Source organism: Alosa pseudoharengus, unplaced genomic scaffold (assembly GCF_046254945.1).
Source record: "Alosa pseudoharengus isolate Yale_2024_CS ecotype anadromous, Long Island Sound unplaced genomic scaffold, YU_APseudo_1.1 YU_APseudo_1.1_scf_18, whole genome shotgun sequence".
Classification (NCBI taxonomy): Eukaryota; Metazoa; Chordata; class Actinopteri; order Clupeiformes; family Clupeidae; genus Alosa; species Alosa pseudoharengus.
The window spans coordinates 31,832,216-31,847,814 of NW_027468650.1; the positions used below are offsets into that span (position 1 = coordinate 31,832,216).

The 15,599-nt window shown below is 43.8% G+C and overlaps 1 long non-coding RNA gene across 1 annotated transcript in view; it reads right to left on the reverse strand.

Moving 5' to 3' along the window:
- Positions 1-5,954: 5,954 nt before the first annotated feature.
- LOC143131765 (uncharacterized) overlaps positions 5,955-15,599 on the reverse strand; it is a 34,405-nt gene continuing 24,760 nt past the window's right edge. Inside the window, exon 2 of the long non-coding RNA XR_012988202.1 lies at positions 5,955-8,443. This is a non-coding gene — a long non-coding RNA (uncharacterized LOC143131765). The remainder of the gene's footprint in view (positions 8,444-15,599) is intronic.

The following is a 15,599-nucleotide window of genomic DNA, read 5'->3' on the forward strand; positions in this document are numbered from 1 at the left end:
AAAGTCATCATTTAACTTCTATACACACCAAAAGATGTTATTCTTGCAAAACCATACCCGAACACAAACCTCATTCACATACCTCCTCAGCTCAGACTGCTTGGAGTTTATATTAAGTTCTTCTTATGCCACCAGGAGAGTTGGGCACAGACATGATGAATGAGCCTGCTTAGACCAAACGATCCAGCCTTTCTGTGGGAAGGCCCACACTGTCACACTGTATCAAAAGCTATAGGGATCGGTAATAAGAATTATGCACCCTCGTCCTACAGGATCAAAGTGTGCAGGTGATAGCCTGCCGTGGGATATCCCTCTGGTTGTTTTAGATATACTTCAGCCCTTAAGCAAATACTTCTCAGGCCCCACGCTAAATCAAAGCTTTGTTCGGGCCGATATTTGACTTGGTGATAACACTAGACCAGTTGAGAAGTCGTCGGGGGCGAAGTCCTGTGCTATGGCTGCATGTTTCATGTAGCCAGACGGTTTGTGTGGCCCTGACTCCCAGGAAAACGTTAAGCTTGTTGCAATCCTCATCGCACCTCCCGCCCCCTCCATCCCCAACCTCCAAGGCCACGCATGGGAATGAGGCCAGGAGGCCCAGTCCACTGACCACACCCACCCAGCACTATCCTGATGCGGCCTCTCCCAACTAATCCTTATGCTATCAGAGAACAGGAAGGAGGGATATGGAGGGAGAAGGAGAGAGAGAGAGAGAGAGAGAGAGAGGGTGGGTGGGAGAGAGGGATAATGAAAACAAAGAGAGAGGTGAGGAAAAGCTTGAGGAGAAGAAAGAGAGAGATGGAAGATATAAGTGAGAGAGAAACTGAGGAGGAGGAGGAGGAGGGAAAATGACAAAGAAAAAGGAGAAAAGGGAGGCAGAGGTAATGCAAGAAAGCGTGAAAAAGAGAGGGGGCGAGAGAGAGAGAGAGAGACAGAGAGAGAGAGATTGCTCTGTGTGGATAAACAGACATGAGGTGATGGTATGAGGGGGAGAGACTGGAGAGGGAGTGGGGGTGTTGTGCAGCCAGACAGGTGGAGGGGAGGGATTGAGAGAGGGCTGCCGGACGCTGACACCTGTTTCATGTCACCGCACCGCCCGCGCCTGCTCTTGGAAGGGAAGTGGAAATGAAGGAGGATTTTCAATTTCCTGTGACCTGGGCGATTTCCTGTGACCTGGGGCCTCTGTGGCGGATGTGAGAGAGAGCGAGGGCGTGGAGTGGTGGAACATCCTCCGTCACACACGTCCAGGCCTCAGTCGGTCATCCTCCATCAATGCTTCGCTCTTCCCTCCCTTTTCTCTCCTCCCTCTCTCCTTTTCTCTCCTCCCTCTCTCCTTTTCTCTCCACTATTTGTCTGTCTGCCACATCATGACAAATGAGGCCTCAATGCCATAAACACCAGTACCCACCTGGCTGTGGTTTTTTAAAGGGGCACGTTTATGCCCACACATTACGCCTAGGGGCACGTCACACATTACGCCTTTAAGCACTGCTGTTAAAGTTCTGAGAGCCTGCTGACAACAGGTGGCTAATTTGAGGTGTGGGTGAGCTTTGCTGAATCTCCTCGTGATTTTGGTGTCCATGCGTGTGTGTGTGTGCATGTCTGTGTGTCCATGCGTGTGTGTGTGTGCATGTCTGTGTGCGCATGTCTGTGTGTGCAAGAGAGAGACAGTGAGCATGCATCTCTTCAATCACACATGTACTCCATGACCCTAACTTTGAACCTAGCAGTACTCGGTCCAGTTGATAGCTGACCACCTGTAACTGGCAGGAGAGGCCATGTTGGCTTACCAGACAGGCCATTTCCTCTGTTTTTCCACTCTGATGGCTTTATAAGGGGAAACGAGAGATACAAGGAGGAGCTGTGTTGACAGAGCAGGGGAGCTGCATCACATCCGCTGTGGATTGTGTGCTTGCATTTGTGGTCTCTGTACAGGTAATGATGTTGCTTCTCATGAAAGGTCTTCAAAGAATAATGGGTGTGAACTCCTGTGTATTTCTAAGGTGTGAACAGAAAGAGAGAGAGAGAGAGAGAGAGAGAGAGAAAGAGAGAGAGCAAATTGATAACTTCTTTATAGGGTAATGAAGAACAGCAACCAAGCTGCTCCAGCATAAATAAAAAAAGACATTTTGTACAACTGATCTATCTTGGAATTATTCTGAAACCCTGTTAATAAAGTTCTGGTGTATGTTACGTGCTAACATAGCGCTCCATGAATTTGATGGGAATTCCAAAGACAAACCATTTAATAAGACTTTCCTTATGGATGCTCTCTTGCCTTATTCTTGTCAGTTGCTGGCATGGTACAGCATGTTCCACCAAAACGAGTTTGACAAGTGGGGCATGACTCAATCCAAACATGGGCCTCCGAACTCAAACTGCCAACCAGACAGGAAACCCAAGTGAGATAAACCTCTCTGCATCATAGCCAGTTTAGTGTTTTGTTAACACCATCAGCTGCACCTTACCCATCCATACACACAAACACATATAAAGGCGCACACACATACACACACACAGGCACACACACACACACATAGGCAAACACACACACACACACACATACTGTAGGCACACACACACACACACCTTACCCTCCCACACACACACGCACACTTTGATCTCTATCAGATGTTCTCAAGGAAGTAAATAGACACCCACACATCTGGCCTTATCTCCTTGTTCGTTTGTTTACATAACTCCAGCCATTCTTTGTGCCCTGCTCCGCATATCAGAAGGTGATCATCTGCTCATCACTCCTTTTCGTCAAGGGGAGGATTTTCAGGACAGCTCTGTGAGAAACAGGAAACGGCCAATTTTTGTGCCAATCAATATAGAGCCTGTGCTGGAAAACCGCTGGCATGTCTAATGATTGAGACTTAAAGAAAGTCTGTAGCGTCACGTCGTGACTGGAAAAATACCGTCTCTGTGAGAAGGCTTACAGTAAGTCTGAAACCCCTCCTTCTAGTACCCCACCCAAAAAAAGCAAAAGAGAAAAAAGGAAAAAAAAAAACCTGATGACAATCATATACGTCTAGTTTCACTTTCATCAGTGTTCTAACTGTTGGGGACAACCCCACTCTCTGACCAGAAGTGCCCCGCCTGGTCAGAGCTTTCAATTAATTTGAATACTCAGTGATGGTATAGAGGAAGAGCTGAAGGGAGGATCCCTGTGACTAAAAGCTGCCTGTTATGCACAGTTGAAACTCAGAACAAGAGTAAGCTGTGGGTTTAACAGACATCTTATCTGGACTATGTGATTAAAAGAACAAGAATGTGCTTGTGCCTTGAGAGTACATCTCCAAGGCTGTGCTTATGTATACTGTCTACAAGTGGTGTGTGTGTACTGAAACCACTGATGATATACAGTATGTATGTAAAAATGTGTGTGTGTTTGTCTTTTGGTAAGTGTGTGTTCATGTATGTGCATGTCCGTGAGTGTCTGTGTAACTGTATACTTTGAAGCAGATGCCACGTTAGTGTGTCATACATATTTGAAACACTCCTTCCTGCACACGGCCACACACCGCCCTCACCATGCAGGCTCTTAAGGAGGACGTGGAGCCTCAACACCTCCAGTTGACCAGAGCAGCGGAGGTATGCGCGGCAGCGGCCGGCCTCTGCTGGGAAAGCCCGTCACCCACTTTTCCCAGTATGAGTATCAGGTGGCGGGCCCTCCGATGCCCACGCGGCCCCTGCGGCCCCAGGGAGGATGGGTGTAGGATGGGTGTCGCTCATTGAGAAAATCACTCAGCACGCTCCGGGGCCCCCGCCTCCCCTACAGCACCGCCGGCCGCCTCGCGCAGGGTGTGGGAACGTCAGCAGGGAATTCCTGAGCACTCCAGGAGGGAGCGGAGGAGGAGAAGCTGTTGTTACAAGACCTGCCGGTTGTTTATTTAAGTCTTAATGGGCCCAGTAGATGAGGGCGGCAGAGAGACAGAGAAAGAGAGAGAGAGAGAAACAGAGAGAGAGAGAGAGAAAGAGCAAAGGACGGAATTAAGGTATGTGTGTGGCTGTGTGTTTTTGTGTTTGCTTGTGTGCGTGCATGTGAAAACTGAAGAGAGAAGACATGCTGATGGAGAGATAGAGTGACGGTATAGATCAGCACAGATAACAACAGCGACGCTGAGGAAAAAGTTAATAAGACAGACAGAGATCTACCAAAGACAAGACAAAAAAAAATCTGATGTATCAGGTTGAGTAAGCGAACACGGCCCTGGTGAGCACAAGCTGAAAGTGAAAACCGTGTGTGGTTAGTGGCATGATTCACTCATAACCATACTGATGGATAGCCTCCGTGCTGCTAGCACAGGCTCCTGCCACCGCTGTAGAAATGCATGTATAACAAGCCCTCTTGAGAATGCGGTGATGGTGATGGTATGTGATGGCTATACTCATGTGTATGATGTGAGTGAAAGTGAACACAAGTTAAAATTCACTTGTCAAAGTCCAAAAATCCTTATTCACTGATAAAATGTGAGCATCAACATGCATTTGTTTTTGTGCACCAGTAAATAATCGCAAGTAGACCTTCATTCATATGCACCCATTTTTTGGTAAGTAGCTTATTTGTGTGTGTGTGTGTGTGTGCGTACATTAGTGTGTTTCTTTGTGTCACTGTGTGTGAATGAGGGTGTGCATGCTTGCCTGCCCGCATGTGTGTGTGTGATGTCCTGTTCTGCCTGGCAGCTAGTGAGAGTAGAAGAGCGGTAATGAATAAGCTCAGACTGCCCGCAGCAGCAGCAGTAAGAAGCACGCAAATAAATGATGACAAAGCGTGACAGAGGATTTACTTGAGTGCTCTGTGTGAGAGTATGCATGCATGCATGTGACATGAAGGGGGGGGGGGGGGCATTTCCCCAGACTCCAAGTGTGTGTATGTTTGAAGATGTGAGACAGACAGATCAAGTGGGTAGACTGATATGTGTCGGGGATGCATACGTGAATGACAGATGAAGTTTTGTGTGTGAGTGTGTTCCACAATGTACTGACAGTCATGGCTATCTGCATTTCATGTGCAGCACAAGGGCACGTGCTGACAGATGAGCTCGGACAGCCACTGAGACAGACACAGGAATGCATGGCGTCCCAGACATTTCCATGAGAAAAAGGAGAATGTCAAGGGCAGAAGCTTTATCTTTTTTTTTTGTGAGACCGCACACTGATATATTCACATATGTATGAATGTGAACACAAACATTTACATATGTGTGTACGCATACTGTATGTGCATGTATATCTAAATAAGAACAAACACACAAAAAATCTGAAAGGTCATCATTTGTTCTCATTTGTTGCTTCACAATACATCCCCTTTTTACATCCTGAAAATGCGTTTTCCTGAAAGCTCTAGTTACTCTTTACTGGAAGATTCCGCTTTGCTTCTAGCAAACTTGGACAATATCACGCAATACTGCCTGATCTAAACAATAAACATTGCCATTGTGCAATTTTAGCCTAGCAAAATGCATTAGACTGCATGGAAATGCATATATCACATATGGTATGTCAGCAAACTGAATATATATATAGAGAGAGTATAGTATTCCTGGTAAGCAATCTAAATGTGGTGATAAAAAAAACACATTGTGGTCACACAAGAGGTTATTATCATGTTCCATGGAAGAAGCAAGAACTCTAACAGCAAAGATAAATGATTATCACATTACCATGACAGATTCTCATAGTGATTACAGATCTATGTGATGGCTTTAGCTGTTACTTAACTACACATTATTAGTCATAGCTTTCGCACGGTCATTTCGCATGGTATGAATGACAGGTAACAAATCTCACTGTCACTACATCCACATTGAGGCCTGGGGGCCACAATTAAGATACTGAAGACAGGCATGGCGGTTATATGTTTGAAGACTTGTAAGTGTGCGGTGGATTAATTTAATGCAAATGTCAGCCTCCCTGTGACTTATATGCAAAACAGTCTCCTAAACTGCTCACGTTTAAACAGAAAAGAAAAAATAACATGGGAAAGAGGGACAGTAGCTCCTTTCCCACCATCATAGGTTGTTATGCAGAGGATGGTGAGGACCTGTGGCTTCTTGTCTACACGGCCTCTGTGGGTACAGAGTGTCTCTGCTCTTGGCTGCCGTTATTTGGGTTCTACCAAGCGGTCCAGACAACACAAGCAGTCAGTGAGTCAGACTTCCTTTCCACATCTCTTCCCTTTATTCAGATACAAAATGTTTTGTAGTTTCATTGCCAAAAGAATTTAAACAACATTCTCTTGGAGCTTCTAGTAAGCCACATGGACACCACACAAAAATTAAACAACACATTTAAAACATATTAACACACTGTCAAAATGTTCTCAGTGGTATGATTTAGTTAACCACCTCAGAAGCACTCAGAAGCAAAAAAGTAAGATATAATCGATTCAGTGCATTTGTAAGTTAGCACATATGACTTCCAGAATGTGTCATAGTAAGTTTAATCATACTCAGAGTTTTACTCAGAGTTTCATGTCTTGTGACCACTCGGCAATGTGGATGAATACCTCAGTAGAAATGTTACTATTCTGATGACCTCCAGTTGAATCGCACCAAAAAAGTCTGAAAAAATGCAGGAGACCACAATATCAATGTTGCACAGGGCCAACTTTCTGAAACCATAATTGTTCAGCCTAACTGACGTCTTTTCATTCTGAATCACAGCTGAGGACATTTTCTTTGGCCGCACGCTCCAAGGAACGTTATGACGAGCGTGGCAGGAAGTGGAAATGTATCATCCCCAGAACCAGTGTTTCTACCATCTGTTTTCACTGCCTCTGCAGGACATCTGAAAGACCGCTTGGATACTAACTTATATAATTCCAGATCCCGATTTGGTTTCTCAGCGGAAGAATGTACACTTTGGATAAATACTACTACGGAGCCCTTGAAGGGGGAGGCCAGAAGTTATTTCGAATAGGTCTCGGAACCAGCGAGTACATTTCAGTTCTGACATACGATGTGATGAAGATGGGAGGCCATGATGGAGTGTTTCCATAAGCCCTGTCTGCCTGTGCTCACCATTAGCATTCCCTAGCTGTGACGCGCTCTACTTAAAGAGGTGTCCTTACAGCCTGCTGCTGCTGCTCAGGAGCTCTCCCTTTCACTTCATACCATTATCTCCCGTTTGACCAGATGGCCCTGTGACAGACACACCACATCGCCTACTGCTATGTCCTTTCGCCTGAACAGCTGCTCAGCTGAGTGTTGTGGATATGATTGTAGCATTTTAAAACCACAGCAAAAAAATAAAAAATAGGTTCATAGTGTACGGTACAGATGGGGCCCTCCTGTCCGGGGTGGGTCTTAGCATCAACCACAGGATTGAAAAAGAAAGGAGGAACTAGACAGAGTGTGAAACTAGAGCTCTGAAAAAAAAAAAAAAACAGTTGTCGCTCACTAAAAACAAGTAGTGCCAGGCCAAGAGGAGACTACACCAGCCTGCTCATTAACTCATTAGCAGCCTGTGTTCCTCTGCTGTTTCGTTTTTCATCAAAATGTTCCGCTCTACCTGCAGACACACTCAATGTAGATTTGGTGGGATCAACAGTTTGAGGTCCATTACTTAGTCATTATAAAATAGCGGCACACCAACGTCTAGACTTAATCTAAGCCAAGTCAGTATTATGTTGACAGAGTAAAGTGCGGGGCGGTGGTGGGTTGGTGGCTATCACTGCAAACTTTTCAAGACAGGATTTCCTGTCAAAGAAAACATCAACAGATAAAATTTGCAGTAAATCCGTGTTGTGTATCAAATATCCTTTATGGAGGAAATCACTCTGCAGAAAAGTGTGATCATCACTTTCACTTTTGATTTCACCCCCAGGTGATTTTTCTAGCATCTGTCTGACCAAGTCAACTCGAATATTTAGATTAAGAATATTTCATGAAGAAACAAATTTAGGAAAAGGATTTCTCTCGCTCTAATGCACAATCTTTACTTTTATTGATGTTACGAATGCACAGCCTTTACTTTTGTTGATGTTATTTTTGTAAATCAAAATAAAGAATGTGCTCTTGAGCTTACTTTGCCACATGATTGACAATGTAGAGTTCAACCTGCCCCTTAGCACTTTCTGGTATGAAATATTCTGTGGTATGAATACAATCTGCTCTTTTTGTCAGAGCAGCTAATTGTGTTTTTAAAAGGATGGGTTCCCATGGTATGCCACAAGCTCACTTAATTGCTACCTAGGGTGGCCTTGTCACCTGTCAAGAAGGGAACAAGTGTTTGTTAATGAAAGCTCTGGATAATTGTGTTTTATGGGCTTTGTATACACACACGCTGCACACAATAACATCATTCTCCCTTCGGTCATAGTGGCTTAGACCGAGTCCAGTTCGGTTTGTCCTTTCCTGTCCTTGCATGGTCTTCAATTGGCACTCTCCTGTCTGTCAAAACTCAGCAGGAGGTGCTCAGGTGCTCAGCGATCCACCTGAAACAAATCACAGAAGAGGACCGAAACATAAGCAAGCATACGAGCGTAGCAGTGCAATAAAAACACATCCAAAACCGACATTACTGGGTTTTTTTAATTTGAAATGAGTTCAGAAGAGGACAGAAAGCGCGTAGGAGATGCTTTATGTAGCGTCACGCCTCACCCTTTCTTCTTTAATTGAGCACTAAAATGTCTCACGGGGGCTGAGGCAGAACCGAGCGTGTCGTGTCACGATAGAGCGATACAGAACTGCTTCAACAGGTTCTAAAGAGAACAAGATTATCAAACAGTTGAGTTTGTAACTTTCTCTCTATGCTCAAATAATACAGCACAGAAAGGGAAGAAGGAGCTAAATAGGAAAGCAATTAAATGTGAATCCCAACATTGCGTCCTTTTGTAGCAAAACTATCCCTGGGTTTTGTTGGACTGGAGCCAAGTCCTCAGAGGCGGAAATCTTTCTCAAACATTCCCGTGAGGTGAGCTCATTCTCCCACCAAGTTCCGATCATCGCGAGCCTTTAAGGACTACATGCCAGAAGCACATTTCTGTTCTGTGACTGAGACACGTCTCTGAAGATTTGGTAATGATAAAAGAATGAAAACGTGGACAAAGTCTCCAAATCAATGAAAAATAGTTACTTGAATGTAAAGATGTCTGAATTATGCAAATCATGTTTCTAAAAAAGAACAGCAATATGGAAGTCAAAATGAAGGACTACAGCAAAAAGGTCATGACCTTTCAGCACCTGGAGTCCATTCATGAATAAATGCACATGATTCATAAATGCCGAATTACTCTCTTCTTTGTAATTCATTACCAATGTACATTTTGGAGCTTGCATCGTTTACCATTTTAGAAAACAAATTGGCCATTGTTATAAATGCTTCACATTCTTTTTCCTTTCCCTCTTGTGTGGGAGGTATTCAAAGGCGATTGAAGCTCACTCGTTGAAAAGAGTATTTTCTCACCTCCTACACGCTGAACGGATTCAGCAGGCTAATCAGTGAAAAGCGAGGGTGAAAGAAATTTTGTGTGAATGTCCGTGCACTTACAAAAATCACTCTTGCATTCTGCATTCCGCATCAACCAAAGACCCGGCCTCTTTTCTCAGTCAGCTGAAACTGTTGTAAGCCTTTGGGGCTGGCATAAATACTCTTAATGTGAATGCCACTCAGACTTGACTCCGCGACTCCCACTACTCCGTAAAACCTTCTTTTCAACAGGCCGGGGTCAGATGGCTTCTATCGGAGGCTTAAGACCGCATTATTCCAGTGAATACCGCACACTCTGTTCGCTTCACACACTGGATGTAAGAGAGGTTGTTCAGTTGCAAATGCTCCCGAAGAAAAGGACTACGCTCTCATGGTTTTGCTGGGGTCTCAACTACGCACTGCATGCTCTGACTACATGCATTACTTTCACAACACTCCATGTAGTACCCAACACCAAGAGGAACACATCCGGGTTTTTTTACAGGTTCCATACTGTTTGACAGGATTGGTCTATTATTCTGCAAAAATGGGAAAGAGAATGGAACTTAACCAGTGGGGGAACTACACATTGGTGGGCTAAGCCTACTGTACCACATTCCTGCTGACGTATTACTGGACGTGGACTAGAGCCACACCACACGTGTTGGGCCCTGGGGCCCTGGGGCTGACTGCCACAGTCACAAACGCGGCAGCAGCACGTCAGCCTGCGGGGCTATTCGGGTGGATGACAGGGTTTAGCACTAAGCGTGTGAGAAGGGGAGAGGCCACAGTTTTTTAAAAAAGGAGAAAAGACTCAAGGCTCTATTTCTGGGTGTGGGTCGGCATTTGAACATCGTGCACAAGTTCACACAGCTGCCTCCATGTGTGTGTGACACTCATGTCAAGATTCTATGGCTTTTTTCTTTTTTTCTTTGAGGAAACTAGGGGGTGTTTCTTGAGCGCTAAAAATATATACCTGACACAAAAGGGGATATTCAATCTATTCAGACGAAAAGTAGCACTTGTATTGTTCAAGAGGGTTTCGCCCCAAAAATGTGTTTTCCATCCCCAAAACAGCCCTTTGGTCTTTAATGTGTGACACAGTCTTCACGGTTGATTGAAAATGGGGAATCCCGCAGTGTATGATGTTGTTTCACAGTATGTGGGCCTACGCTCCCTGGGGAGTAAAAATACTGAGATTGAAATAAAAATATGACAGTGAACTGACAGAGACAAGAGTGCAGACAGCACAGCAGACAGCATTATCAAAGCACGTAATACAGGACACTTCCTTCCATGAGAGATGATTTCAGACACCAGTTTGAGCCACAGGTTTGTTTTGACCAATTTACTATGCAATGAATCAAAATAAACTCTCCCATTTTAGTGTCTGACATAAGCCTCGGTTTGACAATCATGAGCATGCAGTTTAATTACACGTCTGCTTTCACACATGATTTGGCTTGGCCTTTTTTCCCCTAGCTTAACAACTCTTCAACTCCTCAATAGGTTTCAAATCCTTGCCACTCTGGGCAGTTTAGTTTCCCGTTTCTTGTTATATTTCTCTGGGCTGAACTTAACCCTGAAAGAAAACCTGGGCTTTCCAAGAACTTATGATTGCCAGAGTGGTAAACAGTAGTGTATGGGGTTGAATTCTGTTTCGATAATGATATGACAGTTTAAGTCCCCAATTACACCTGGATATTTGAATTGTAATTTTTCAACCTGTTACAATATCCTTGACCTTGAAAGTTTACCTTGCATAACATTTTGTTTAGGTTGCATAAAATACAGGTCACTTGTTAGACCACATGCTAGAACCACATTGGTCAAGTCCAACCCATATGTGGCTATTCCAAGCCTGCCCTTACGAGGGCAGTCCAGTCCAGTCAGGTCCAAGTTAGCTTGGTTGGGGGGGGGTCTAGTGGGTAGTGGGTTCATAACTCTCTGGGATGTTCCAGAAGGGATAGGAAGTCTCACTAATCTGGTTGCAGCCCGTTTGCTGAGAGCCGTGTCAGCTCCCCGTGACGTGTTGTTACTAAACCCATTGAACGCCTGGTGCCTTCGCACAGAAACGTGATATGGGAGGAATGTCCCCGCCTCTCCGCTCCAATGGAGGGCTGAACGGCTGTAACGGAGCACCATCAATGATCTGCAGACTCTCATTCATTGACAACTGACATGACGGAGCTGTTTAACAACCCCAAGCTCAGGCCATTAGGGAAACGATAATCCCATCACAGGTCATGCCACACAGGAGATTTCACAAATTTGCAAACCCTTTTACACAAGCCAAAACCATCAATTTAGGTGACACAAAGTGACAAGCTCCAATATGGATGAAATATATGCCAGCTACAGCATTCACAGCTCAAAAATGTAAAACCATAAATTTGACATCTGATCTGACTGATCTGTCATTAGTCCACACACAAAGTCCATATGAGTCCAGGGTAAAATATGGGTCATAAGCCAGGTGAGGGAGATATTCTAGTGGAGAGTTGAGTTTATTTTTAAATGGAGTCTGCCTTTCTCCCAGTCACTGGGACACTGGGTTAGCAGACCTGGCAGATACTCAAAGCAGTCCAGCCTTCTGCGGAGGTCTGACAACATCTCGGCCACACACGCACACACACACTTACTCTCACACACTCACACATCCTAGTCAACCTACCCACCCACCCACCTTAAAACTGTTGCTCCTGCCTCGGAGGTCACAGCCTGACCCTATTTCACTCAGAGGCAACAGGACGATGCCATCACTTCACACTGAAGCAGAGCTGGCCTTTGAAGCCAGTGGCCTGGGCCGTCTCCAGGGGACAGCTCTTTCCTGGAGAGGCCAGCGATCATTAGCGGCGCTGGCTCACTGACAAGCTGCCGGCAGCTGCTGCAGGAGCCGTGTTGAGTGCCATAGGGGCCAGAGGGGAGCATGATGATGGAGGACTCCTGAAAGCCAGTCAGAGGACCTCCACCCTGCCACCCTGAAGCAACCTCACTAAAGCACAGCTCAGTGGCTTACAGCTGTTCTCTGGGACTTACAGCATGGAATGAGAGAGCAGATCTGGCCCTAGGTTACAATAACTGTAAAAAGACAGCGGAGCATCAAAGACTCAAATACAAAAAAAAAGATCTGCAAAATTACAGGCAAAGCATGTCAGATCAGATCCGTGCATCTGTAAAAACTCTCTGTCATTCACCTCACTGTTGACACACTGTTGAGTGTACACGTCCATGCTTTTACAGTCATTGTTGTAAAGTGATGACAATTAATTAAGGGGGCTAAGTGCAATGATTACCACAAGCCATATGATCATGTAGCTTGGCATTTTGTTAATGTAATTTGTGAGAACAGATCTGACATGAGGCAATGTTAGTCAAAAGTGGTAAAAGAGAGGTCTGCCTCCATAAGTTCATGACTGCTGGTTTGGCCCTCTTGACACTTCCTTTGCTGGTCACTGATAGGTAGGTGGTCAGGGCAACCTATTATTTTGATAATTGTGCTATGTCAGACAATGGTGAGTATAAATGATTTGGAGAATGGTTATTAGAGGGTAAAAGATAATTGAGTAGGTTGTCCTTGCAAAAAAAAAAGCATTAGAAGGCAACACAGGGTAGCTGGAGGTAGCTGGTCTGAGTGTGAGGAGCTACACAGTGAGGAGCTACACAGCTACTCTGCCATTTACCTTCTGCTTCCAGAACATCTGCAATGAGAACGCACACTCAGCAAATGTCCTCTGTGCTCCTGGCCCCATGCTCTGGCATGGTGACTTTTTTTACCATCACACTGCCATTTACACACGATGGCATTACTGACCAGGAACCCTTGGGTTTACTGCTCCTACAAGGGTCGACCTGGTTTATCCATTAGCATACTGTGGCTAAACCTTTCACTGCTGCTGATACTTTCTGTGAGCCACACTGGTTGGACTGTCACTGGCCAGACCAGGACTGCACAGCTGCTACGGCTGCAGTACGGCTCACGCATGCAGCTGCAGCTAATAAATCAGTGACGTGGAGCTTTGACGGACAGCCGCTGAGCTCCACAGGTGCTGGGTTTGAATGGTGATGGAAGGGGGAGGGTGCTTGGTCTTGGCTTATGAATGAGGAAAAAGGGAAAGATGTGATGTGGTTGCATGGTCACTTTGCGTTTCAAATGGTAAGAAATTAGAGGAACGAATTACTACGGCTGGTATGATGTGTGTGTGTGTGTGTGTGTGTGTGTGTGTGTGTGTGTGTGTGTGTGTGTGTGTGTGTGTGTGTGTGTGTGTTTGTGTGTGTGTGTGTGTGTGTGTGTGTGTATGTATGTGCTTACATGTGTGTATGTGTCACGTGTGTGTGATAACATACAAACATGATAACATGATACACTCTTATCACTAGTGGTTGATACTCCATAAGGGGTGTTTAGCTCTGTGTTAGTGACATACAAATGTACATGAGTGAATTGAAACTTGGATAAACTGTAACATGTAGTGGTAATAAGCCCCTGATTATCCAAGGCCACTAATGGCATATGAGTGTATAAAGCTTTTTGGTATTTTCTGTGAGCAAAAGCACATTTAAAATGCAGAGTAGGATGCTGAACCATGTATCTGCTAAATAGTTTGTAATAATAATAAAAATTAGGGCTGTCAATCGATAAAAAAAAAAAAATCTAATTAATTACATACTCTGTGATTAATTCATCTAAATGAATCGCATATATGATTTTTGCTGTGAAAGTATTTGAAATATTTAAATTCAAATGAATCATTGAATAATCAGCATTAGTGACATTAAAGTTCAAAAACTCTTTTATTATTATTTTAATAATGGCAATAATAATTTATGATATGACCTAATATGCTGAGGAAATAAATTCAAAAGTGCTTCAGGAAGAAGTTTTTTTTATCACATACATTGCAGAGGACTTTATTTCAATCAACACTTTTATCTTTTTACATCTTTAACACCATCAAGCCGTTTTTGAAAAGTAAATGTTCCAATCAATGATCTAGGCAGCACATTTTCTTCTCTCTCCTTCATTTTACAGTCTAATGGTTACTGACTACAACGGCTCGGGGTCAAAGGTCATACAGAATCGATTAATCTGTGTTATTTTTTTAAATCAGTTATTTTTTTTAATCAGTTATTTTTTCTCAAATTAATTAATCGAAATTAATCAGTTATTTTGACAGCCCTAATAAAAAAATAATTTGCAAGAGTATTGTATTGTTTTTTAGGCTTCAGAACATTCAGTCTTAATTGTGATCATGACCAGATCACCACCATGATGGCATGTACACACTCCCTGGTGTCTGTTCAGTAGCCTACATGCATACAGACAAGAAAAGGACATACAGCTGTGTGCATATGTTAGGTATATGCACGATATACCATAGTACCATGTTCCAACAATGGTGGTCTCTGCAATTGAAAGCAAATTTGTACTTAATGCAATTTGTAATTTCTTAAACTGGCGTGTAGGCCTAACCTTCATGCACCTGTTCGATGTATTTTAAACGTTTTTGAATAAAAAATGCAGTGTGTTTATGACTGAAAGAAGGAACAAACGACTGAGTACATCAGTCTCAATGTGCTTCAAAACTGGCAGGTATAGCCAAGAAACGCCTTGCTGTCCTTAAATGAGTCAACTTCCACTACAGTTTCTCTATATTCAAATGTGAAAGGGGATTTACAAAAAAAAAAACCTGACAGCACATCACAACCAATAATCAGTGGGCATTGTGTAATACAACTATGAGTGACTTAATTACATGAAATTCCACTAAAACACAAACGGCCTTCTCAAACGGTTTCCTGTAACTAAAACGACACTCAGACTCATCAAATTGAATCAGCATATGACTGGAAAAGAACAAATCCTTATTGTTGCAGTTCCCGCAATTCTGCAGGTTTCAATCACAATATCTAATAGCCCTTGGGAGTCTTGTAAATAACAGGTAAGTTCGAAAATTGGTCCTGGCAGCCAGTAACATATTCAATTCAATATATATACTGAATTCAGTCAGGTGTAAAAGTCTTTCATGGGTGGGTTTGATAACAAATTATGGCTTATGACAGATATGCGTGGACTAAGGGTGTTAAAGCAAACAGCAACTTAATCTGTTGAACTGGATTTAATTAAACAAGCCCTTTGGATGTCATGCCCATTTTTAAGGGATATCGTAAAACGTTCAAAT